General features: G+C 42.0%; 1 protein-coding gene and 1 non-coding gene across 2 annotated transcripts in view; one reads left to right on the forward strand and one right to left on the reverse strand.

Moving 5' to 3' along the window:
• The window catches only part of SHROOM3 (shroom family member 3), a 320936-nt gene that overhangs the window by 220144 nt on the left and 73531 nt on the right, over nucleotides 1–27261 (reverse strand). The gene's annotated exons all lie outside the window — the stretch shown is intronic.
• LOC118896206 lies at nucleotides 13016–13143 on the forward strand. The gene has a single exon (XR_005020115.1). It is a non-coding gene; the product is annotated as a small nucleolar RNA SNORA3/SNORA45 family (small nucleolar RNA).

Here is a 27261-nt window from a genome sequence, read left to right on the forward strand (position 1 = left end):
CTCAATAGATGCAGAAAAAGCTTTTGACAAAATTCAACACCCATTTCTGATAAAAACTCTCCAGAAAGTGGGCATAGAGGGAACCTACCTCAACATAATAAAGGCCATATATGACAAACCCACAGCAAACATCATTCTCAATGGTGAAAAACTGAAAGCATTTCCTCTAAGATCAGGAACGAGACAAGGATGTCCACTCTCACCACTATTATTCAACATAGTTCTGGAAGTCCTAGCCACGGCAATCAGAGAAGAAAAACAAATTAAAGGAATACAAATTGGAAAAGAAGAAGTAAAACTGTCACTGTTTGCGGATGACATGATACTATACATAGAGAATCCTAAAACTGCCACCAGAAAACTGCTAGAGCTGATTAATGAATATGGTAAAGTTGCAGGATACAAAATTAATGCACAGAAATCTCTTGCATTCCTATACACTAATGATGAAAAATCTGAAAGAGAAATTATGGAAACACTCCCATTTACCATTGCAACAAAAAGAATAAAATACCTAGGAATAAACCTACCTAGGGAGACGAAAGACCTGTATGCAGAAAACTATAAGACACTGATGAAAGAAATTAAAGATGATACCAACAGATGGAGAGATATACCATGTTCTTGGATTGGAAGAATCAACATTGTGAAAATGAGTATACTACCCAAAGCAATCTACAGATTCAATGCAATCCCTATCAAATTACCAATGGCATTTTTTACGGAGCTAGAACAAATCATCTTAAAATTTGTATGGAGACACAAAAGACCCCGAATAGCCAAAGCAGTCTTGAGGCAAAAAAATGGAGCTGGAGGAATCAGACTCCCTGACTTCAGACTATACTACAAAGCTACAGTAATCAAGACAGTATGGTACTGGCACAAAAACAGAAACATAGATCAATGGAACAAGATAGAAAGCCCAGAGATTAACCCACGCACCTATGGTCAACTAATCTATGACAAAGGAGGCAAAGATATACAATGGAGAAAAGACAGTCTCTTCAATAAGTGGTGCTGGGAAAACTGGACAGCTACATGTAAAAGAATGAAATTAGAATACTCCCTAACACCATACACAAAAATAAACTCAAAATGGATTAGAGACCTAAATATAAGACTGGACACTATAAAACTCATAGAGGAAAACATAGGAAGAACACTCTTTGACATAAATCACAGCAAGATCTTTTTTGATCTACCTCCTAGAGTAATGGAAATAAAAACAAAAATAAACAAATGGGACCTAATGAAACTTCAAAGCTTTTGCACAGCAAAGGAAACCATAAACAAGACGAAAAGACAACCCTCAGAATGGGAGAAAATATTTGCAAATGAATCAACGGACAAAGGATTAATCTCCAAAATATATAAACAGCTCATTCAGCTCAATATCAAAGAAACAAACACCCCAATCCAAAAATGGGCAGAAGACCTAAATAGACATTTCTCCAAAGAAGACATACAGATGGCCACGAAGCACATGAAAAGATGCTCAACATCACTAATTATTAGAGAAATGCAAATCAAAACTACAATGAGGTATCACCTCACTCCTGTTAGAATGGGCATCATCAGAAAATCTACAAACAACAAATGCTGGAGAGGGTGTGGAGAAAAGGGAACCCTCTTGCACTGTTGGTGGGAATGTAAATTGATACAGCCACTATGGAGAACAGTATGGAGGTTCCTTAAAAAACTAAAAATAGAATTACCATATGACCCAGCAATCCCACTACTGGGCATATACCCAGAGAAAACCGTAATTCGAAAAGACACATGCACCCGAATGTTCATTGGAGCACTATTTACAATAGCCAGGTCATGGAAGCAACCTAAATGCCCATCAACAGACGAATGGATAAAGAAGTTGTGGTACATATATACAATGGAATATTACTCAGCCATAAAAAGGAACGAAATTGAGTCATTTGTTGAGACATGGATGGATCTAGAGACTGTCATACAGAGTGAAGTAAGTCAGAAAGAGAAAAACAAATATCGTATATTAATGCATGTATGCGGAACCTAGAAAAATGGTACAGATGAGCCAGTTTGCAGGGCAGAAGTTGAGCCACAAATGTAGAGAATGGTCATATGGACACCAAGGGGGGAAAACTGCGGTGAGGTGGGGATGGTGGTGTGCTGGATTGGGCAATTGGGATTGACATGTATACACTGATGTGTATGAAACTGATGCCTAATAAGAACCTGCAGTATAAAAAAACAAACAAAACAACTAATACTAAACTTTCATTGGGTTATTTGTATGGAAATATGTTAATATAAATGTTTCAGACATTACATGAAATTTCTAAAAATCTTATATTTGTATTTGTATGGAAATATGTATGGAAATATGTTAATATAAATGTTTCAGACATTACATGAAATTTCTAAAAATCTTATATTTGTATTTGTATGGAAATATGTATGGAAATATGTTAATATAAATGTTTCAGACATTACATGAAATTTCTAAAAATCTTATATTTGTATTTGTATGGAAATATGTATGGAAATATGTTAATATAAATGTTTCAGACATTACATGAAATTTCTAAAAATCTTATATGTTCTGGTATAATGTTATAAGTAATAATCCTAGTTATTACTTTAAAATGTATATCTCAGAAATAACTAATTTTCTTGTCAACTGCATTATTATGAACTTTCATCAAATCTTTAACCGTGGTCATTTTTAAGTCTTTTGTCATTTACAGACAGTTCTGGGTGTACTCTGATGATTTTGCAAATATGTTCCTATAAAAGGGTTTCATCTTCAAGAAATTCATGGAAAAGACTCTGACAAGTACAGGTTTCTGGTAACTGACTGTACTGCTGAACTGAATGAATAAGCATTTTCAGAACTCTAATGAAAAACTGATGAACTCATAAAAGTGCTAACAAAAGATCAAGATGAAAAAAAAATTAATTACATGGGACTGAGTGAACTGATGAGGATGAGTATAATTTTTGTGACTTTCTGTCTGAATTTAAAAAAAAAAAAAAAATCCCACAAGGACTCAGAGGCAAAGAATATAAAAATCAATTTTCACTGCAAAGTAAAGGAGCTGTTACAGTGGAGGATTACTGGACTGAATGTCAATATTATGACATAGTATGAGTGTGTTTCATGTTTGGTAATTGCAATCATTGTTGCTTTTGTTGTGGTCATCCATGTACAATGCTTGGTGTCAGTCTATTTATGTCTTGTAAAAATAAAATACAGTGTGTGTGTGTGTGAATAAAAAAAAATAAAAATAAAAAAAAAATAAAATTAAGTCAAACATGTCACTCTTCAGCATAGCACCATCTAATGGTTTCCCAACCCACTTAGAGTAAAAGCTCAAGTCCTCTTAATGGCCTTCCAGGCCTTACGCAATCCTACAACCTGCCCCTCTGTATCTCCTCGACCTTTCTTTTATCACTCTCCCTTGGGGTAACTCTACTTCAGCCACCCTGGCTTTGCTGAGATTCCCTGAACTGTCCAAGAACACATGTACTACATGGTCTTTGCACTTGATTCAAAGTCTCGATGCAAAGACCAGGCAGCCACACGGTTTGCTCCCTCCTCTCCTTCAGGTCTCCTGCATTTTTCAGAAGTTTAGCAAAGCCTAAACTGATTCTGATTTTCCAAATCAGAAAATTGCTGGGGCAGGGTTAGGGGAGGTTGGAATAAGAGAAAGAAGAGAAAAGAAAAAGGATATTTAAACTTTGAGGTTCTCCTAAAGGCCAGGGTCTAGTTGCTTATTATTTGGCTTAATTCTCAACCTACAGGATGAGGATGATTATATATCCATTTTACAGATGAGATAACAAAGGTACAGGGGCATTAAGTCATAACCCTAACAAATCTCTAGTAAATGGTAGAGCTTGGTATCCAATCAAAAATCGAACCTCAAAACCTATCCTTGGCCCACGACATCACAGATATCCAGCTTCCTATTTAGTTGAGAACAAGTTGGGAATTGATGCCCATTACAAAATTCAAATATTTGCAATAGTAAGGAAATCAATATGGCTTATTTTTACAAATTCTTCACCTTGACTCTACCCTAAAATGAAACTTCTTCTGTGTGCTCAACTGTGGGTTAATTAGATTCCAGAGATTCCTGGCAATCTCTCAAGTAATCATCTGGGATCACTTTTGCATGATAAAAATTCCATCAAGTGGCACACTGCACCCAGATGCTTGTCAGCAAATTTACCCCTTCCAGTTGCTAAGGAGGCATAAACAGAAGGTCCAGTCAGTGAAGGAAATGGAAGGAAAGTGATTTGTTAATGGCTTTACTCAACAGTGCCATTTCCAAAAGTCCATGCTGGGTGGCCCAAATATTTAGAAATCCGCGCTCTATAGACCTTTAATGATGAGTTGTAAGCCTGGGTCTCGCACAGATGCCTAAGGAAGCTTGGGGTGTCCGGCTCCCCCTGTTACTATGCTGTCGTAACCCATCCCCACATTCATTATCTTTCAGTTATCAGCTCGGCATTTCTTCCTCGCCCCGGCCTGTTCTTCTCCCCTGACCTCTGACTTACGTATTTGCTTTCCCCTGTTTGGAATCCTTGCTCAAACTAACTTCAATCACTCAAAAACTGTGCTGTGAGGATGGAGATGAATGCGGGGGGAGCAGCGACAACCAAGAGACTTATACGGAATTGTTTGTGCTGTGCCTCCTGGTCAACCTCTCCCTCCTGATTTAATGGTGATGGGTTATTCATTAAATGACCATGACCCAACAGTGAGAGGCCGGTTTCTATTGTAGGCTAGTTTTCTATAAACGGTAAATCAGCTAAATAAAATAGCCAATTTGAAATGTCTTATCCATTCTGGTTATCTCTGACAGTTGAAGTTTGGGAATTAAATGGTGGCCAGGATATTATGGAGCAGTCCTCTAAGTTTTATTAATTGCCATCAATAGGGACTTCTCTGGTGGTCTAGTGGTTAGGACTCTGTGCTTCCACTGCAGGGAACACAGGTGCAACCCCTGCTTGGGGAACGAAGATCCTGCATGCCCCGAGGTGCGGCCAAAAAAAAAAAAAAAAAAAAAAATGCCATCAATATAACGATAACTTCCAGTTGGAAATGCTTCCCAGGTACTAATTAATCTAAGGTTAATCAATTTAACGCAAATAACAATCTTGAGAGGTCAGTTAGTATTGCACCCATTTTACAAAGGAGGAATGTGAAATAATTTGCCCCAAAGTCCAGTATTAAATATGGGGGATTCAGACTCAGTTTAACTCCAAATCCATTAGGCAACACACCTTCCGATGGCTAGCAACATCCAATGAAAATATTAATTTCTTTCTACATGTACTGGTCTATATATATATATAGAGAGAGAGAGAGAGAGAGAGGAGAGAGAGAGAGAAACTGCTCTGTCCTGGGCTCAGAACATACAAAAACATTTGATTTTCACTCCCTTGTGATCTAGCTGAAAATGAAAGGCCTATAAAAAGGAAGATAACTAGCATTGCAAGGTGGGTAGTATATCCAAGTGTCAAACATGAATTAGAGGGTTTCCCTGGTGGCACAGTGGTTAAGAATCCGCCTGCCAATGCAGGGGACACGGGTTCCAGCCCTGGTCCGGGAAGATCCCACATGCTGCGGAGCAACTAAGCCCATGTGCCACAACTACTGAGCCCGCGTGCCGCAACTACTGAAGCCCGTGCACCTAGAGCCTGTGCTCTGCAACAAGAGAAGCCACCACAATGAGAAGCCCACGCATCGTAACGAAGAGCAGCCCCCGCTAGCCACAACTAGAGAAAGCCCGCGTGCAGCAATGAAGACCCAACACAGCCAATAAATAAATAAATAAAATTAAAAACAAACAAACAAACAAACATGAATTAGAAACAGGCAATGCAGTGTGTGTGTTCAGACCAGAGAAACCACTGAGGCCAGGCAGGACTAGGATGGTCTTCTGTGGGGAGAGGATATTGACCTGTACCTGGAAACCTCCTAGGCCACTTGCTATAGGGTTCTTGAATTATATAAAACTTGGGCCAGAGAGTAAATCTTTTCCATGGTCCCCAAGGAGGAAATTGAAACAAGGACAGTGGAGCATGTGTCATATTAAGGGCCAATTTTTCCTTTTAGAAACATGTTGATGGGTCATGGACTATGTGTGCATGGCACAGACTTCAAAACAACTGTCTTAATGTGTAGACATTATTTGTTGTTTATCTGAAATTCAAATTTAGCTCAAAGTCCAGTATATTTGTTTCCTAAATCTGGCAGCCCTATTCTCACCACCACATCCAGTTCAGGACTGCCTTCCTTGAATGTTTTTATTGACTCTGAAAAGAAGAACCTTTGCACAGGTGAAGAAGATGGTTCAACTTTGCAGGCCAGGACCTTGATTTGGTCATTGCAGCCAGAGATGAGTTCGGAGGAGAAAACCTCACATGAATCAAACTCATAAAAGACTGACACATATATTCAAACCAATCAGACTTGTGATGTTCCAAGCCACCAAGCTTTTGCCGAGTGCCTGGAATGACTGTCTTCCTATCCCTCACCATTTGCTTAGTAAACTCATTCATCCATTTTTTATTTAGTCCGTTCATTCGTTGAGTCAGTCAATATTGGTTAAGCACCTACTGTGTGCCAGGTACTGTATTGGCAGCTGAACATGTACACTTCCCTCGCTGTTCAAGCAAAAGTAATCATGGTGATAGCTGATACTTTTTAGGACTTGCCATGAGTTAGGCACTGGACTAAATGCTTTATATCTATTAAGACGTTTAATCTTCACATAGCACTATGGTGTATTTATTATTATTACTCACGTTTAACCAATAAGGACATCGAGACATAATGAGGTTTAAAAAAAACCCATCTGTTTCCAGTCCAATAGTTAATAAATTGTTAGAGGCAGGATTTGAATCTAGCAGTTTCCGGAACCTGTATAATGTCTTAACACCATATGAAACTACTTTCTCTTTAAAACCCTCCCCTCTTGACTTTCCCTTTCTACAAGTTAGTCATGTCTCCCTCCAGGCTCATGTACCACTGTGAACTTCGTAAATGTCATTAATAAATCTGTTTCACTGCCTCATAGATTCTTAGCTTATATGTCCGTCTCCTCAATCAGACTGTAAGCTCCTCCAGGGCAGGAACGACACCTTATTCATTTTTGTGTCCTGAGTGCCTAGCACAGTTTGTGGCATAAAATAAGTGTTCAATACATGTTGCTGGATGGATTTCTTGCCAGTTGTGGGAAGCTAGAATGGTTCACGTATCAGAGTCAATCTAGGAAAACGGAAATCACTCTAAGTATTAAAAACAGAGGGAACGAAACACAGGGAATTGGTTGTGTAGGTAAAGGATGAGCTCCCCAGGCACGGCGGGAAGCCACTACACCCAACCCCAGTCCCAGGGGGCAGGGGGTCTGCCCAGTGGAACCAAGGCAGGCAGGATATAATGCAAAAGACAAAACGTTGTCACAGACACTGTCTCAGATCAAGAGACAGGAGAAATACCCTGACTCTGCCTTCCTCCCACCATCCAATCCAAGTATCCATCTCCCATTGGCTACACCTTACCAGAAGCCAGCTGACTGGGAAGACTGAGACGTGAAGCCTGCAGGGGTCAGCCAGGACTGGCTTTAGGGCACGAAGACCCAGGACAATGGGCAGAGCACCCATCAGAGATTGCACTTCTCTTGTGACCATCATGAGAAACTATGGGCTAACAATCCTGACCATCCCTGACGGGTAACAGTGACAAGTTGCCCTTGGGTGTCCCATCGTTGTCTAGGCTCCATGAGGAAACCACTCTTCTACCAACTTACTGTCTCTCCAGGTAAGTCTAAATTCAATTGGCTTGGGCTACATCTTTCTTTACGTTCCAACCAACAATGACAACAATAAACAGTTATTGAGCGTCTGCTTTGCGTCAGAAGTTCTGCTAGGTCCCAGGGAAATAGAGGCTCCCATAGTGAGACACCCCACATGGCGAGGAATTCTCAGCCAAGGGGAAAGAGACAACTAAAAAGACAATTCCTCTGCCATGTGGTACGTGCTGTGACCACAGTGATCACACATATTTGAACTTGGGAGCTCCAATGGGGGTCATGCCTTACCCCCAATAGCTTAGAAATGCAAGAAATAGATTAGTTCATGAGCGTTTAATCTATAAAATCAATGCACAATGGGTCAGAGTAGACAAGCAAAGACAAATGAAGGAGGTGGGATAACCTCTAAGGCACCACCCAGCTCTGAAATCCTGGGACTCTGTGCTCTACGCTCACACCAGAAGACTATCTTATGGTGCACCTACTGCATACCACACACTGGGCCAGGTCTTTCTATGCATAATCTCCTTTACTGGATCCCCAGGTCTCTGAATTTCACTCCATGGACACTTGAACCTTATAAATAATAATTTTATAGGTAGATAATGATGCAAGATTTTCTTCATTTTCCCCAGGTTCATAGAGCTAAATAGTTGCAGAGTAGGCATTAGAAAAGCACTCTCCAGATTCCCATCTCTGCTGTAAGACACTAACTACCCAGACACAGGAGTGCGGTCTGCAGTTGCAAAAATAAAACTTGGCTAAAGTAAGACTCGCTTAACTGCCACTTAACTGACAGCTTCCCAGATTGTGTGCAAACTGCTTTTAAAACAATTAAGTGCGTATATTTGGTTATTATTTTTTACATTCAAGCAGCCAATTGGGTCAAGAAGAGAGGTGGTGGCTTTATATGCTTATCACTTTGTTTTTTTAAATACAAAACCTGTGCAGGGTGTGTTACTTTTAAACATCCTGCCCCAGTTGTGAGCTCACTCTTGGCTTTTCCACAACAGTGTTCTTTTTTTTTTTTTCCCTTTAAACTTATTTATTTATTTATGTATTTATTTTTGGGTGTGTTGGGTCTTCGTTTCTGTGTGAGGGCTTTCTCTAGTTGCGGCGAGCGGGGGCCACTCTTCATCGCGGTGCGCGGGCCTCTCACTATCGCGGCCTCTCTTGTTGCGGAGCACAGGCTCCAGACGCGCAGGCTCAGCAATTGTGGCTCACGGGCCTAGTCGCTCCGCGGCATGTGGGATCTTCCCAGACCAGGGCTTGAACCCGTGTCCCCTGCATTGGCAGACAGATTCTCAACCACTGCGCCACCAGGGAAGCCCGACAACAGTGTTCTTTAAGGTGATGCCCAGAGACTCTTCGCCTCTGTCTTTTGCCCACAGTCACCTATCTGCTGAGCTACTGGAGAAACCAGCCTCTTGGAGCCAATGGGAGCAGCCTGAAAACAGGCTTTAGAGTCATGGGAACAAGGGTTTCTGACTCCAGTGACATCTGCTTTGGGTTTCTCTGGGAAATCACTAAACCTCCCTTAGGTTTTTAAAGTGTCCATTTCAAGTGAACTATACTTCTGCCTTTTATAGATAGACTTGCCACCTCTCTGACCCTAATAATACCCCTGCAGTCAGCACAGAATAGTGAAGTAAATTCTTATAAGTTGTCCATAAGTAAAACAAAACAAAACGATAGCTCATCAAGACTTGCTATATGAGGAAAGATAAAGCCTGGCTCTAATTCTTCCTGTGTATTAAAAATCAACTGCAGCAGACTCTCATATTTGAGGAAATTATTTTATTCCCAATGGAACAGGAGGTTGAAGTGTTTATACTTTCCAGCTACTTACTGTAAAAGAAGGAAGTCTTCAAGAGCAAGTTGACAGAGAGAGCGGGGGTTGGTTCCAATGGCCATCAACATTGACCTTCCTGGAAAGGAATTATTTCTTTGATGGCCTTGCTCATGGCTTTCAGGATTCTTTTTGTGCAATGGAGTGGGAGGTAATTACCTTTCAGACATTTTTCAAATGCTGGCTAAATGGGAGGGCTGGGCAAGGACTGTGTGGATATTCTGTCATTTGTTAACCACTCACTAAGTGCTCTACTGAACACACTGCAGGGGGATCTGCATTTAAGCCTTAAACCAACCCCATGAGGATAAAACAGTTATGACTGACAGATGTGGAAGCTCAGATTATGGCGGTGTTTCCAATCTTTTTCCCATCACAGCACCTCCTTGAGGGCTGAGAGGACCAGCCTCTTGGCTCACGTGTACACCTCTCATGGTGCATTGGAGGGAGAGCTTGAGTTTGGACAGGGTTAAGTATCTTGCCTGAGGTAAGAATGAGGCTGAGTGGAGTTTAATTTTGTTTTTTTAATCTTATTTTATTTTTCTTAATACAGTAGGTTCTTATTAGTTACCTATTTTATACATATTAGTGTATATATGTCAATCCCAATCTCTCAATTCATCACACCACCACCCACCCTTGAGCTGAGTTTTAAACCCAAGGCTGTGACTATAAAAACTGGGCTCTGGGGCTTCCCTGGTGGTGCAGTGGTTGGGAATCTGCCTGCCAATGCAGGGGACACGGGTTCAGGCCCTGGTCTGGGAAGATCCCACATGCCGCGGAGCAGCTGGGCCCGTGAGCCACAACTGCTGAACCTGCGCATCTGGAGCCTGTGCTCCGCAACAGGAGAGGCCGCGATAGTGAGAGGCCCGCGCACCGCGATGAGGAGTGACCCCCGCTCACCGTAACTAGAGAAAGCCCTCGCGCAGAAACGAAGACCCAACACAGCCAAAAATAAATAAATAAATAAATAAATAAATTTATTTATTTAAAAAACAAAAACAAAAAAAAAAACTGGGCTCCTAATCACTACCCTGTACTAGAGTGTACCATCAAATTATATGTATGGCATTGTAAAATTCTCACAAACATCCCCAAAGGATGGATTATACTTGTCTTTATCTTAAGAGTGACTACAGATGAGTCCCTCTGTGATGCTGGTGTTGGGACATTGGCCAAACCCTCACTTTATTGGGTTATCCTATTAGATTATATTTTCAATGTTCAGTGCTTTTAGGGTTACCATTTGACTAATGTTTTAATGGAAATCTCATTGGCTACCTTGCAGGAAGTTTCCACTGTATGGTCACTCTGAGTGGGAGGGTATTGGAGGTGGAAATTGCAAAGCCAAGCAAACAGCACAGCCTCTACTACACTAAAAAGATGGGGAATCACTCCTTCAGGCTAATTTAATGTACCCCAGGGTAATCTGGGAAAGTAAGTACATTCCCTGGCAATTTTTCCTTTTTATACATCTGAGTCCACTGAGAAGCTGGTAGGAGGATAAGGAGGATATTCCTCCAAAGACCAGCTAGTCAGTATCTATCCTCCCACATGTGACCATCCCCGTCCACAGGATACAGATAAAAAATGTGAGCAGGGCTTCTCATATGAGTTTTACTTGTTAGTCTGGTCCTCCCTGTTCTGTGTTCAGTTGACCAGAAGCTTGTATGGGTGTGAAAGATAAAGATCTCATGTGCTTTGTCCCTCTACCTGGAGACAAAATCTTTCCCTGGGTTTTCTTCCTCCAAGTCATATTTTTCATCTTGTGAGTGTTTACTGCTTACTCACCTAGAATGTTAGATTCAATGTCAACAGAGAAAAGAGGAAAAGCAACTAAATATGTTAAGGATAACAGAACTACACACAAGTTTTAATCCTAAGGAAACTCCTCCCATTTCAGTGGTATTTACTCTCAGTTAAGCATTGAAGGAAGCAAGAGGTGTGTATCTATTAACAAGACCATGAAGGATGGAGAGTCAAGCTGTGGCTGTGAGCTGCCCATCACAGCAGCTGACCTAGGCCTTGTTCAAGGAGCCTAGAACTTGGAGGTGCCTCTTCATGAAGCCGATTCCCCAGCAGAAAAAGGGACATGGACACAAAGTTGCAACACCCCACACTAAAAGTATTTAGCCAGACTTTACCCAATGTTTACCCAACAACTCCTTAACCTGTGCCTTAGAAAACTGGCCCATTACTGGCAGCAGAAACAGTTCTTGTTTACTACTAAATGCCTTCCGGTTTGTCTTGAAAGCAGAAGCTTTTTCAGACAAGGCCATTTTTTTTCAATGTTAAAAATGAGAATCTCTGAAGAAAAAAGTGAATATCCGATCTCTATATATCACTACTTACCTCAAGAGAATTGGACCAGGATCCCCACCCAACAAAGGGGAAATTGTGCCAAATGTGTTTCCAAGAACAAAATCAGTAAGAGATAAAACTGAGTATACCATTCTGTTCAGTTTGTGAGAAAGTTCCATTGCATTGTTAAAGCTGAGAAAATGGTTCCAAATCACATGACTATAGTCAATGCCCAGACCTAGAGCAAAACTACTAAACAGTAGGGGTTACACCATAACCAAGAGATTTAAAAGAATGAAAATTACGTAAATCTGCCCCTCCCTCCAAACTTGACAGAGAGGTGATTTTAAAAAAATAAAACAAAGAAACTTTGCTTTTGCTGGGCTGAAAGAAAAACAAGAAAAAGAACAAGAGAGTAAATCATTGGTCAGGATGGCTGATGGAAAGTCCAACTGCAGGGGTAGGAGGGCGAGATACCCTCCAAAGGGTTTGAGGATCTGGGAGCAGGAAGACTTGTGCCTCCATACCAACGGAGAGTCCTGCAAGGAAACATTCTCACAGAGAGCCCTGTGGCAACATGCAGGGCCATCCCAGAATAGCAATGGCCACAGGGCAAGTCCAGCCAGAGGGACCCTCTGAGATGGACGCCCCCCCCCCCCATTTCCTTCAGCATCAGAGCAGCTCAGAAGAGCAGCAAACGTCTTCCCATGGCTCCCCTCCTCCCCTTCTCCCTGAGATGGGGCAAGAGTTTGGCTGAGAAAAAGGCAATGGACTGAGAACAGCCTTATAGTGGATAGACCTGGAAGCCACAGGGAGGGGTAGACTACAGACATCAGCAGTGGGTGGCAGTGAGGACAGATGCCCAAAGCCAAAGCCAGCTCAGAAGAGGCTCTTCCCAAGAAGGACCTCTCAGGTGCTCATCCCCTAAATGTTAAGGTCATACATAAGAGTGCCAGGAACCAAGATCATTCTTAGGGAGAAAATTAAAAAAAAAAAAAAAAAAAAAAAAAAAGAGGGAAGAGAAGAAAAAACTTGACTAAGAATTTACTCAAGGACTGGGTTTCCTGTGTCTAGAGTCACATCCTGATGGCTCTCATCATGGTGTGCTGAAGCCTCGGAGAGCATCTGCTGGTCTTGATTCACTGGCGAGGTCAATCAGTGCCCCCAGTAGTGCCCAGATCAGAAATGCCCTTGCTGGCTCCTAGATGGAGTGGGTTGTCAGGCACCTTTCCTCAAACCCCTCAGGAGGTTGGTACCTGCCATGGTGTATTAAGGACCCTATTCTCTTTCTTCTACAGCTACTACAAAGTTCTGGGGAAGGAAACGTTCCCAAAGCAGACTGCCATGGCAAGGGGCAAATTCTCCAGCAGAAGAGCTGAGAAGATTACGGGTATGTATGGGGGCTTGAAGTCACGTGGAGGGAGGTTTGTTTAAATGCTAACCTGTGGCATTTCCCTGGTGGCGCAGTGGTTGGGAGTCCGCCTGCCAATGCAGGGGACACGGGTTCGAGCCCTGGTCCGGGAAGATCCCACATGCCGCGGAGCAACTAAGCCCGCGCACCACAACTACTGAGCTTGAGCTCTAGAGCCTATGCTCTGCAACAAGAGAAGCCACCGCAATGAGAAACCCGTGCACCGCAACGAAGAGTAGCCCCTGCTTGCTGCACCAAGAGAAAGCCGGCGCGCAGCAACGAAGACCCAACACAGCCAAAAGTAAATAAATAAATTTTTTTTAAAAAGCTAACCTGTGTTTTTTTTTTTTAAAAAAAGGCAAGGCATGAAATTTCTAAAAATCTTATATGTTCTGGTATAATGTTATAAGTAATAATCCTAGTTATTACTTTAAAATGTATATCTCAGAAATAACTAATTTTCTTGTCAACTGCATTATTATGAACTTTCATCAAATCTTTAACCGTGGTCATTTTTAAGTCTTTTGTCATTTACAGACAGTTCTGGGTGTACTCTGATGATTTTGCAAATATGTTCCTATAAAAGGGTTTCATCTTCAAGAAATTCATGGAAAAGACTCTGACAAGTACAGGTTTCTGGTAACTGACTGTACTGCTGAACTGAATGAATAAGCATTTTCAGAACTCTAATGAAAACTGATGAACTCATAAAAGTGCTAACAAAAGATCAAGATGAAAAAAAAAATTAATTACATGGGACTGAGTGAACTGATGAGGATGAGTATAATTTTTGTGACTTTCTGTCTGAATTTAAAAAAAAAAAAAATCCCACAAGGACTCAGAGGCAAAGAATATACAAATCAATTTTCACTGCAAAGTAAAGGAGCTGTTACAGTGGAGGATTACTGGACTGAATGTCAATATTATGACATAGTATGAGTGTGTTTCATGTTTGGTAATTGCAATCATTGTTGCTTATGTTGTGGTCATCCATGTACAATGCTTGGTGTCAGTCTATTTATGTCTTGTAAAAATAAAATACAGTGTGTGTGTGTGTGAATAAAAGAATAAAAAAAAAAAAAAAAAAAAAAAAGCTAACCTGTGTTTTTTTTTTTTAAAAAAAGGCTAGGATTTAAACCATAAGTAATTGAATTTATCTTGAATTAGAGAAATTTAGTTTTCTATTACCACGTAGAAGTTAGGGCTCATGAGTTAATTTAATTCAATTACAGAGAATAAAATTACTCGTCAGCTCATTGACATTTGTGTTGGTAAAAACTTACTCTCTCAATATATTTTAATGTAAATTCACTGTTACTGTTTCAATTTTATCTCAAATTTCAGGATGAGAGGCTTGATGCCCTCTTAAAGGAGTTTTCACCCTCAGTGCAGGAATCAGAGGGGCCTTTTTAGAAGACGTAGTGGTGGGCATTGCAGTTGTCACCCCAGGACCCACGCCATCCTTCCTTCACTGTGAAGCAGCCCTGGTGATTGCATCTCCGGGTGAGCCCACCTCCACACTGCAGGGACCGGTTCAGGAAAGCCAAGCCTCAGCCAGCTGGCACATGACTTTTCCCAGGTCAGAGGGGCTGGTTATAGGCGACCAGCCAGCCCTGAGGACTGGCCTCCTCTCTCTGGAGATGGACACTGAAACATGGAGCCGGTCTCAGTTTGAAATTGTCACCATAGATGGTAAAGAAAAGATGTCTGACAAGTTACTAAATCAAATTGACTCTGAGACCACTGTTTCTGACCTTTCTAGTGCTGAGTCAATCTATCTCTTTTATTATTTAACCCAGTTTGAGTTGGGCTTTGTGTTACGTGCAACCGAAAAACCCTGAAACGTTGCAGTTGGAGAGGGGACTTTCTCAGCTCCTGAATCTGAACGTATGAGTAAGGCAGGGCCTCACAATAGTTACCTCATACTTTAATGCCTTTTTTCTAGAAGAGTATTCAGTGAGAAAAAACAACAAAGGAATAAAAGCAAATTCTATGAAGTGAAAACCCCAGGGTATCCCTTATTTTCCATACTTATCTTCCCTCCAACCTGTGGCATAATTCTCCCGGTGACCTCTGCCCAATGGGTCTATCTTGCTTTCCCTTCCTCCCTCTTCTTTTCTTCCTTAAAGACAGGAGTGGAGGAGGAGGAAGGGTGTGGGGAGGAGGAGGGGGAGAAAGAGAGAGGAAGAAGGCAGGTCGGCAGGCACCTGCTTCCTGCTTCTGATGAGGTGCACGGAACATTCCTTATTAGCTCTTACATAAAACTAAGAATGTGTACGCCCATTGTTTGGGGGTATTGGGTGACTCCAAGAGAACAATCCATTCCACAAATTCCACCAACAACTCATGACCAGGTGATGCAAGCAGGCGAACACAATGCACACTGATTGTTCCATCTGTCAGGGATATCAGGGCTGGTGGCTACGGGATTATTATATTTCACTCACCCGGTTTCCCTCTCACACACCACTCCTAGACTCTTCCAGTCACCTCCCAGGCCAGAGTTTAGAACAAGCCACTGGACAGGACACTTATCAAAGTGCAAACATTGACTTTACAATGTGGCAGTTAAAAATAACCTGCCAGACCTCCAAGTGCGTCAAGGAAGGCTGTTGTCCTGTGTGGTGTGCCCAAGGCTTCCTCCTCAAGGCCTCCTCTCCTACATTCTTCTTCTTTTCTATTCATTTAAAAAAACTTTTTTTTATTGAAGCATAGTTGATTTACTGTGTTGTCTTAATTTCAAGTGTACAACAATGTGATTCAGTTATACATACATACAATCTTTTTCATATTCTTTTCCTTTACGGTTTATTACAGGATACTGAATATAGTTCCCTGTGCTATACAGTAGTACCTTGTTGTTTATCTGTTTTACTTATAGCAGTTTGTATCTGCTAATCCCAAACTCTTAATTTATCCCCTACCTTCTTTCCCTTTTGGTAACCATAAATTTGTTTTCTATGTCTGTGAGCCTGTTTTGTAAATAAGTTTTGTAAGAAAGTTTTGTAAATAAGTTCATTTGTGTCATATTTTAGATTCCACATATAGGTGATACCATAGGATATGTGTCTTTCTCTTTCTGGCTTGTGTCACTTAGTAGTGCACATTCTTCTATTTCCTTTCTGTGGCTGCAAAATGACGAAAGTCAAAGGAGACCACTGTCTTTAGGATGTCAGATTTTTAAGTTTCTGCCCTTTCCCATTGACTCTTTGCCTTTTTGGGATAGCAGACAAATCCCAAACTGGCTGGGGCACAGAGTAACAATGCACAGGAACCTACTAGCATTTATTTGTTTGTTTGTTTGTTTACTTATTTACTAGCATTTCTTTATTTCTTTATTTTTGCATCCAGAGGCATGTGGATCCTGGAAAAGAGGTACAATTCTCCAGACTTGGTTTCAGTTCCAAAGCTGACGAAGAGGTCAGGAGGACATCTGAGGCTAAAGCAAATCAACTATACTTCAATAAAATTTTTTTAAAAATAGCGCATAACTGGAAACAACCAAAATATCCCTCGGTAGCTGAGTGGTTAAACACACTGTGGTACATCCTGTAAAAAATTAATAAACAGAAACCTCAATTAAATAGAATCCAGAAGGGGGAGCTCTCACGCCCTGGAAGACAGCCACGCCCAAAGGGAAGAAGAAAAACTCCTTTCTTTCCTGTCAAGGACTCAGCCAATGAAAAGCCAAGGACTCTCCATTTACTGTAGCCTTCCCAACCTCCTCTTCCTTCAGTAAGTATTCATCCCTTGCCTGGGGACTTGCACGTGGCTCACCAAGGTTGCAAACCCCAAAATGTAATTCTCTGCTGATACCAAATAAACCCATCTTTGCTGGAGAAATAATCTGGCGGTCTATTTCTTTTAGGTCAACAATCCATACCATGAAATACCACTCAGCAATAACAGGGAATGACATTTATATAACATTCTCAAGATGAGAAAATTAGAAATGGAAAACATTAGTGGTTGCCAGGGGTTAGGGATGGGGAGAGTGATATGACATACATGGGTAGAATAAGGGGGATCTTTGTGGTCATGGACTAGTCCTGTATCTTGACTGCACTGGTGATTACATGATTTTATATATGTGATAAAATGGCATGGATTTATACACACGCATTTGTACCAATGTCAAATTCCTGGATTTGATAATGTACTGTAATTATGTAAGATGGGGGGGCGACTGGGGGAAGAATTCACCGGATCACTTTGTACTATTTTTTGCAACTTCCCGTGAACCTATAATTTTTTTTTAATACATTTTTTAAACCCTACTAAGAGTTCCTGGACCTGAGCCAGACGCTGTGAATTCTGTAGTTTGGGCTGCCCAATGCCCTTTCACCAGTGATCTCCTGTTCACTGTGCCACTCTTTGCCACTCCCAGCCCAGGGTTTTCCAAGTACCTGAGGGATGAGGCAGGGAGAAGTCATGTTTCATTAAGGGGGAACACTGATCGCCTGAGTTGATAACATGTAGACCCCCATCCTTCCCTCCAAGTCCACATTTCATTTTGCCTTTTCACTTTCACGTTGTATCTGCTGATCATTTTGCTTCCAAATGCCCTCGTGTGTAGCCCTGTTTTCACCTCCTTTGGTTACCCCCTCCGCCTTCTGTCTCCTGTCTGCTCCAATCATAGCCTCCAGGGGTTCTGACTCGGCCTGGTCTCCATCCTCCTCTCCCTTGTCTCTCATGAGGCCCCGAGGAGGTCCCAGGACCACACCTCCCCTCTCCTCTGGCCCCCACCTCACCATCTCCGTGAGAATGGGGTTCCCTGTACCTGCGCCCCAGGTGCAAGTCCCCAGCACTCGCTGTGTCAGTGATGTCTGCTCTCTGCTGTCTTCAGCCTGACCTCCCTGCTGGCTTCTTCTCCGCTGACACACAGACTCAAGTTTCTCTCCTCTTATAAAAACTAACATATGCCCCAACCCTTTGCCTCTTGCTAACCATTGCTCTACCTCTCTGCTCTTGTCGGCCAAGTTTCTGGTAAGAATCTTCTGCCCTGTTTGGCTCTGTGCTTCCTCCCCTTAATGAAACACCCGGTCCTCGGCCATCTGGCCTCTGCCTTATTGAAACGGCTGGGATTCCTGATTGCAAAATGGAAAGGACTCGTGTCAGTCTCATTACCCTTGGGCCCTGTGTGCCGTCTCACGTTGCCATCCACTCCTTCCCCAAAGCACCCTCCTCTTGGACTTCCTGACGTCAGGCTCCTGGCCTTCCTCCCACCTCCCCGTCCACTTCTCCTTGGTCTCTTTGGCTGGGGCTTCTCCTTCTGCCCTGCTTCTCAGGTTCCATGCCCAGCCTTCTACTCGCCTCTACACTCTAACTAGGAAATCTCAAAATCCATGATTTCACTTAACACCAGTAAGTGCATGAGTCACCAGGCTAGGTCCGTGTTTCCTGCGCTTCAGGCACCTCCCTGAGGCCTCCGCCTGGCCCTTCAAGTTCAGCACGTCCAAACTGAGCAGAGCCTTTATCCCCTCCACCACCCTCCGTCTGCAGCCCTTCCTTCTCTTCCTCTTGTATCCCCTGAAGGGAAGGGTGGCACCAACCAGCCGGTCACCCTGCCTCCCTCTTCCTCAACCTCCATCCAAACTAAGCCCTTCCGGTTTTAGCTTTCACAGCTCTCCCACACGCTCCCCTGCTCTGACATCCCTTGTTCGTTACCTGGCTTGATCCACCAGACTCCCAGCTGGTTTTTCCCCAGGCTTCTCCACACAAACAAAAATTTGGTCTGGTTATACTTGCTGAAAATCTCTCCCTGTCTCCTCCTAGTCTTCCTGGTGAAAAACAGCTGTCTCGATGCAGCATCCTCGAGGTCATGCTTCCTGCCTCTGTCCAGGCTCCACTCCCATCACACACACGCCCTTGGCTCCAACCATTCTCACCCGCTGGCAGTTCCCCAAGTGCACCCTCACCCCTGCCACTGACTCCTGCGCTGGCCTTCAGGCTCGGCTCAGTTGGGTGTCGCTTCTCATGGAAACGCTTCCCAAGGTGCCCAGACTGAGTTTGCATTATTGTCTCCGCTCCTGACGCAGGTACACTGAGGTCGCCATGATGCATATCTCCACTGTGTCCTCCATGACGCTGAACTAGACTCAAGGGCAAGGGTCATGTCCCCCACCTTTTTTTGCATAGCACTTTTTCCCGGATTTTATTTTATTTTGAAATACTTCAAATCGTTAGGAAATTTGAAATAATGGAACAATAAACTTCTATATACCTTTCACCAAAATTCACCATTTGTTAACGTTTTGCCCCGTTGTGCACGCTTCCTTCGTCTCCCTCTTGCCCTCCCTCTCTAAAGCCTTTATAGACTGTACTGGGTTGAATAGCATCCCCCCAGAATTCATGTCTACCCAGTACCCGTGAATATGACCTTATTTGGAGATAGGGTCTTTGCAGATATAATCAAGATAAGATGAAGACATACTGGATGAAGATGGGCCCTAATTCAATGACTGGTGTCCTTATAAGAAGAGGGAAATTTGGACAAAGACACACAGAAAGAATATCCCATGAAGACAGAGGCAAAGATGTAGCTGCAAACCAAGGAATGCCAAAGATTGCTGGCAGCCACGCGCAGCCCAGCCGGAAGAGGCAAGGAAGGACCCTTCTCTACAGGATTCAGAGGACACGTGGTCCTGTCACCACCCTGATTGCAGACTTCTAGCCTCCAAAACGATGAGAAAATAAACTTCTGTTGTGTTAAGCCACCTAGCTTGTGGTAATTTGTTACAGCAGCTTTAGGAAACTAATAAAATAATCTTATATGTGTATACACATATCTATATACAATATAGATATTAATATATCTATTAGTATAAAATATAAAATCAATGTATAAAGAAAATAGATGCTACTATATTAACAGATATACTTTTTTTTTTTTTTTCACTGAATCATTTGAAAGTAAGCTTTAGGCATCGTGACATTTACCTCGTAATACTTGAGTAATATGTATCTTCTGAGAATAAAAACTTACTCATATAAGTTACAATATCATTATCATACTGCAAAAATATAACATTTATACAACAATATAGAATATATGTAATATAGAGAATATAATATATAATAATATGATATAGAGTAGATATTCAAACTTCCCAAACTTCCTAACAATGACATTTATAGCTTTTTAAAAAAATTCAGGATCAATCAGGGTTCATTCATTGTATTTAATTATGACGTTTCTAGAATCTCTTTATCCTGCAGTAGTTCCCTGCCTTTTTTCTTTTTTCTTTTCTTGACATTGACATTTTTAGAGTGTCCAGGTCAGTTTTGTACGTCGCCCCCAAATTTGGATTTGTCTAATTGTTTCCTTGTGATTAGATTCAGGTTAAGCAAGTTTGGCAGGAACTACCAGGGTGATACTGTGCCCTTTCTTGTGCATGACATCAGGAGGGACATTGTGACATTTGATTTGATTACCAGTGTCCACTATTGGAATTGGTAAGTTTGATCATGTGGTTAAGGTAGAAGACTGTGTCTTATTATATTCCCAATACTTATCAATAGGGCTGTGAGCCCTTAACTGTTCATTAAATGAATGAATGAGACTGATGGATTTCAGTGGTCTGTACTGAAACTAAAAAATTTGAAAACTTGGCAAAATACGCAATTTCTTATTAACCATCTACATCACCTCTTATTCGTGGACATCACTGGGGCACAGTGACTTTGCATTCCCCACTTCTACAATGTTATGTTCTACACTAAAATGTGCAATCTATTGTGCAGGCAGAGTGGTATTGGCTTATATAAAACTCAACTGTGAGCTTAGGAGCCTTGGAGCATAGCTCTCTGGAGGGCTGCATGAAACACTCAAAAATAAAGCAAATGATGCCTTACTGACTTGAACATCATTATTTTCTTCCAAGATATTCTATTTAGGTCCCAGCAATTTAGGCCAGTTTCCAGAGTTACTTAATATGTTTGTAATAGCAACATTATGAAATGTTAATTCTAATAATTCTGAAAATTGTATGTTTATCTTTCAATACACATCCAGCCTTGCTTAAAACCCCAGGGCTTATTGCCTGTAAATCTGCTTCTGTTCATTGTATTTAATCATTGGTCACTATTTTCACAAAGATTCTCAACTTTAATCAAATCCTTAAAGGGAATGTCAGACATTAGATCATGAACGATTTCAAAAATAGAAGGCTCTTGTTATAGAACCAAATACTAATGAAGCCATGTGATTTAGCCAACTCTCCTGAGTTGAACGGCAGCTACAGAAAGCTACCCGGGATCCAAAAATGATGGACCCTGACTGCTTTAACAGAAGTGGTCGATTCTCACACACATGAGAATGTTCTTCTATGATTTGTGGTTCCTAGTTTTAGGTGCTCAGATATGGGGGAAAAGCTGTAGTGATTGTTCTAATTGGCTTGGTCTGAGTTAACTTCACACGTTGACTGAGGCACAGGCATAACCACACTGGTAAAGAGAGTTGATGAACTCCCCTTTGCTTCAGTGTTTACAGGGTACCTACCGCATGCAACTCCTGGAAAATTGGGTGGCGTTAATAGAAATTTACTGAGTAGAAACCTGCGATCCATAGACAGCGCCTGTAGCACCGTATCCGCTCCTGGACATCATTCTAACAAAGAATGCAGACAGCCTGGATCACATTAGAGGAGTGTCACCTCGCAACGGTGTTAAGAGGGAAGTCTTAGGAGCCAAACCACCTGGTTCAAAGTCAGGCTCTGTTACTCACTAGCTGTATAACTCTGTGCACATTACTTAATCTCTCTGTGCCTCATGTATAAAATGGGGATAATACCAATACTTACTTCCTAGGGTTGTTATAAGATATTTATGAATTAATATATATATAAGCTGCTTAAAATGACACCTGGCATATACTATGTAACCAATAAATGTTGGTTATTTATTATTTCTAGTGTCATCATTATCATCACCAGGAACAAATGGTGAGAAGAAAGCAGGGGACAATGAGACGTGTAGGGACGTAACTCGTGTCTTCAAAGGCTTGAAATGCTGCCAAGAGGAAGAGGGATTAGATGATTTCCATGTGACTCTGGGAGCACATATACTACATCAAAGGGTATAAATTACAGGAATTCAGAACCAGGCTCAATACATGGGGAACATCGTTTCAGTGGTTAGAATTATCTGAAGATCAGAGGCTTGCTCTTAGAGAGAGGTGTCCTAGGTTACTGGGGTATTCAATCCCACCCTGGATGGTCCTTTGGGATTTAAGAGTTAGCTGGAAGACTAAATCAGATGGTTCAAAGGAACCTAGCCTTGTGAGTCTATCCTTAAATACACCATTACAGCATCAACCAGAATTTTAAAGAATGAGTAAAATATAAGAAACTACACAAATGAAAAACTCCTCTGTTGCAATAAGGTCACAACTTACATCTCCCAAACCCACTCATTAGTCATTCTTCCCATTTCTACCAGATGCCCACACAAACAGGAAAGAGCTGCAGTAAAGAGATTTCAACTGAATAATACATTCAGATGCACCTACAAAAACATAAGAAGCACCTTATCTTATAGGAGTTTAATTTCTAAAATCCATCAGTGTATATGGTAAAAATCACATATAGACAAAATTGCCCAGAGAAATCTAGGAAGGCACCACCTTGGCAACTGCCTCTTTGTAAGCCCAGCACAGTTTCCCTCCAGTGTTGGAAATGATGTCTGCTTTTCTGACACAGCATTAAATAAAAGAGTTGGCTTGAATTTAAGTGCCAAGTTCTATGAAAAACATATATATTTAAAGAGTACACTTAGTCAGGGGGAAGAGATATTTGTTCTGTGAGGAGATGAGACCAATGAGATTCATGTCACCCACGCATTCTCATGTTAGGACATATACTCAGTGGGTGGAACGTCAAGCTGAATTCATTGCACCATTTATATTGCTATTTTTCTATTTCTTTGCTTTTTTTCTACTTATCCAATTGCACAGAGTTGCAGTTGCTGAAGTTAAATGCATTCCTCTGAACATTTAGGAGCAAGCCAGGGCTTCTTAGTCAGCAATCACTCTCTTTCAGTCCACGGTTTCTATGACTACTCCCTGGTCCCTGGAAATGCACTTGATTCCTTATCCAGCACCCTCCTTTCTTCCAGGAAAGGCATCCCTTCTTTGAGGGGCACTGCCCCTTCCCCACAGCAGTCGGTGATTCTAGGCTGCCACCAACCATAGTGCCTCACTGGCCACCTGAGAAGGCATGTGACCCAAGTCGGTCCAATTAGAAGCCTCCCCTGGGATTTCTGCGCTTGCAACCAGAGGCTAGTTCTCAGTCTATGGGTTTCAGGAAGACAAAGAAGCAGAGAGAGACAGTGTTGAGAGATGGAGAAAGGGTTCCTGGCTCCATTCCTGTCCTGGTCCCAGTAATCGCTATGGTCCAGCATGCCACTGCCCTTCCCATGATGACCCAATAAAAATCTTTTTGCTTAACTGGGTTTACATTACTTCCAATAAAAGGAGTTTCAATACAGCCCTCAAGAATTTGATTCCTTGATCGGCACTGATCTCAATATTCTCTAGGTAAATGAGAGAGTACACAGAAATAGGCTTGGATGCCTGGTCCCATACTTGATACAGCACATGTTGGGAAATGTGTTCATTTTTAGGCAGGTTCCGTAGAGCCCTGCCAAATATGAAGCGTTGTTTCAAATCCTTTCAAATTATTTAGAGTATCTAATACATGGAAGGAAGGAAGGAAGAAAGAAGGAGAGAGAAAGAAAAGAAAGAAAGAAAGAAAGAAAGAAAGAAAGAAAGAAAGAAAGAAAGAAAGAAAGAAAGAAAGAAAGAAAGGAAGGAAGGAAGGAAGGAAGGAAGGAAGGAAGGAAGGAAGGAAGGAAGGAAGGAAGGAAGGAAGGAAGGAAAAGAAAGACAGAGGAGGGAGGGAAAATGAAAGGAAACCATGGCTTAATGAGAACCCACTCTGCCTTTGCCTCTGTCTTTCAAAGTCTTCAGAAAAAAAGGCTCTTATTTAACCACAACAAACATTTCCTGGGTGCCTGCTGTGCGCAGGTGCTGACGTGGGCTGGAGGAGAACTGTCCACATGGACACACGCAGTCCCGCCCTCAGGGGGCTCAGCACCCAAAGGATTCTTGAGTTTGAGCCTCCTCAAATTTCCCTCTAACAGGTTCATTGATTCTTTTCCCCCTATTTATCGGAAACTGAGATAATTTGATATTTGATATGATTCTTAAGAGTCTAGCTCTCACTCTTCAGTAGGAACACACATACACACAACAGCAAAATAACCATCGTGCAATTTCTGAGAATTATGTGAGTAGACATTGCCTTAAACTAAATAAATCTCTCACTTTCAAAGTTGTCCTTCTGGATTGAAAAAAAAAACAAACATGAATTAAGGAAACTTACCACCAAAAATTCACAGCATTTACTTTGGAAGGAAAAAGACTTCACATCCCCTTCCTACATGCAGTGTAGTAGATCGTTCAGTCTAATTCCTTTTACAGAGGCCTTGGTTCCACAAGTGGTCCAGGGTCATGTGGTTACAAGTTCCTGGCCCAGGTCCTACTCTGCAACCCCCTGGTCTTTTCCTCCCTCTGCTAGTGAACACAAGCCCTCATGGATCTGGGAATTAACAGAACAGATCCCAGGATGTTGAAGAAATTTCCAAGCTGACCTTAGCCACTGACTGAAGCCTTAATGTCCAAAAATAAACCCTAAAATTTCTCTAGTAAATCAGCAATTCAACCAAGAGAAATGCTTTAAACTTCACTTGCATGGACAAGAATCCAAAATCTTACCTCTCCATCTAGCACATCATCTGAAAAAATGACAAGTTAGCCAGAGAGGAATTCTGAGAAGCCACCCAGTCAGGGCTTAGACTAGCAGAGCCGAGAACAGTCTACCAGGCACGCAGGCTTGGGAATGTTCTGTACTTGGGACGCAGTTTTACTGCTGGGGACGGGGGAGGAGGGAGGGAGGGAGGAGGCCTCTCTGGACATCCTGTCTTGAACAGTCCAGGTAATTTGCCTACACCTATTCAATGACCACTGCGAGCAAACCGGGGTGACTTGCCAGTTCCTAGACAATAACGGTGTCGTGTAGGATAGGCAAATACACAAACTCTTCTCTACCCGTGCCCATGGCAGGCATTTCTGAAGCCCAGGCAGTTGACACTTAGAAGAAACCTTATTGCTACCTTTGGATTTGTCCTTTGGGCATTGAGTATCTAATCCCCTTGTAAGATTGGGGGTGAGAAATTTACCAGTTCTGCTGTGTAGCACCAGGAATCCTGTTTGAAGACAGTTTTGTTTTTTTTTAATGGGAATTATTTATTTATTTATTTATGTATTTATGGCTGTGTTGGGTCTTCGTTTCTGTGCGAGGGCTTTCTCTAGTTGCGGCAAGTTGGGGCCACTCTTCATCGCGGTGCGCGGGCCTCTCACTATCGTGGCCTCTCTTGTTGCAGAGCACAGGCTCCAGACGCGCAGGCTCGGTAATTGTGGCTCACGGGCCCAGTTGCTCCGCGGCATGTGGGATCTTCCCAGACCAGGGCTCGAACCCGTGTCCCCTGCATTGGCAGGCAGACTCTCAACCACTGCGCCACCAGGGAAGCCCGAAGGCAGTTTTAATGATAATGAAATGAATAGAAGTCTCACAGGGTGGGAGAGGATTTTCTCAAGTGAGAACATCAGTAAATCATCATTGAATGCTGGGTATGATGAGACTTTGGCTAGAAATAAAACTGCGTTGGCTAGCTCAGAGGAGGTTCCCAAGCCTCCCTGTAAAACTTTTTTTCACACATTTCCCTTGTGTTTGTGGGACTGGGACCGGCACTGCGGGTAGCAGATGTGATTCATGAAAGGATCAGGACCAGAACCTCAGAGAACCAGGACTGAAGACCAAACTCAAGGGCATTTATTGACTGGACTTTCTCCAGGGAAGGGCACTGGGAATGTACACTGAGACTCTGTATTTCTGTGATGTGCTTACTGCATAATATCTATTAGCCAATGGTTTTGGTTTCCTTTTTTAAAAAAAAATAATACTCTTTTTTTCATATAGCGTGATCAAAATGCTGTTACTGGAGATGACGCTGACCCAGGCCATTCCGTGCAGGGATTCTTCCCAGTGCCCAGGTTGGGGCTCAGGTAAAGTAAAACCTGATGGCCTTGCAAGGGAACCCCAGTCCTTCACACCCCAAGCGTCTCAGCTTATAGCTTCATCTACTATCAACACCGGGAACCAATAGGGCAAGGACATAGCATGATTTGGACTTTAGAAATATCATTTTTGTAATATGAAAGATGGATTTTAGGGGAGCATTATTAGAGACTAGAAAATTTATTACAAAGCTATTGTAATTGTATCTAACTTGGGAACACTTTGATCACCCCAAAAGAGAGCCCATATCCACTACTGGTCACTCCCCATTCTCCCCTACACCCAGACCCTGGCAATCACTAATCTACTTTCTACCTCTATGGATTTGCCTATGCTGGACATTTTATATAGATGGGGTCATACAATATGTGGCCTTTTGTGTCTGGCTTCTTTCACTTAGAATAATATTTTCAAGGTTCATCCATGTTGTAGCATGTATCAGTACTTCATTCCTTTTTTTATGGCTGAATAACAGTCCATCATATGCATATACAAACTTAGGTTATCCGTCAACAGTTAACAGACATCTGGGTTTCCCTCCCCACTTTTTGGGAATTATGAATAGTGCTGCTATAAACATTCATACGAACATTTGTGTGGATATATGTCTACATTTCTCTTGGGTATTATTTCTAAGAGTGGAATTCCTGGTCTCAGGGTAACTCTATTGACTTTCTGAGGTTCCAAATGGTTCTCCAAAGTGGCTGCAAAATGTTACTATGCTTCATATTTTCTCCTTAAATATTTAGCCAGTGAATGGCT

The sequence above is a fragment of the Balaenoptera musculus genome, chromosome 5 (genome assembly GCF_009873245.2).
Source record: "Balaenoptera musculus isolate JJ_BM4_2016_0621 chromosome 5, mBalMus1.pri.v3, whole genome shotgun sequence".
Classification (NCBI taxonomy): Eukaryota; Metazoa; Chordata; class Mammalia; order Artiodactyla; family Balaenopteridae; genus Balaenoptera; species Balaenoptera musculus.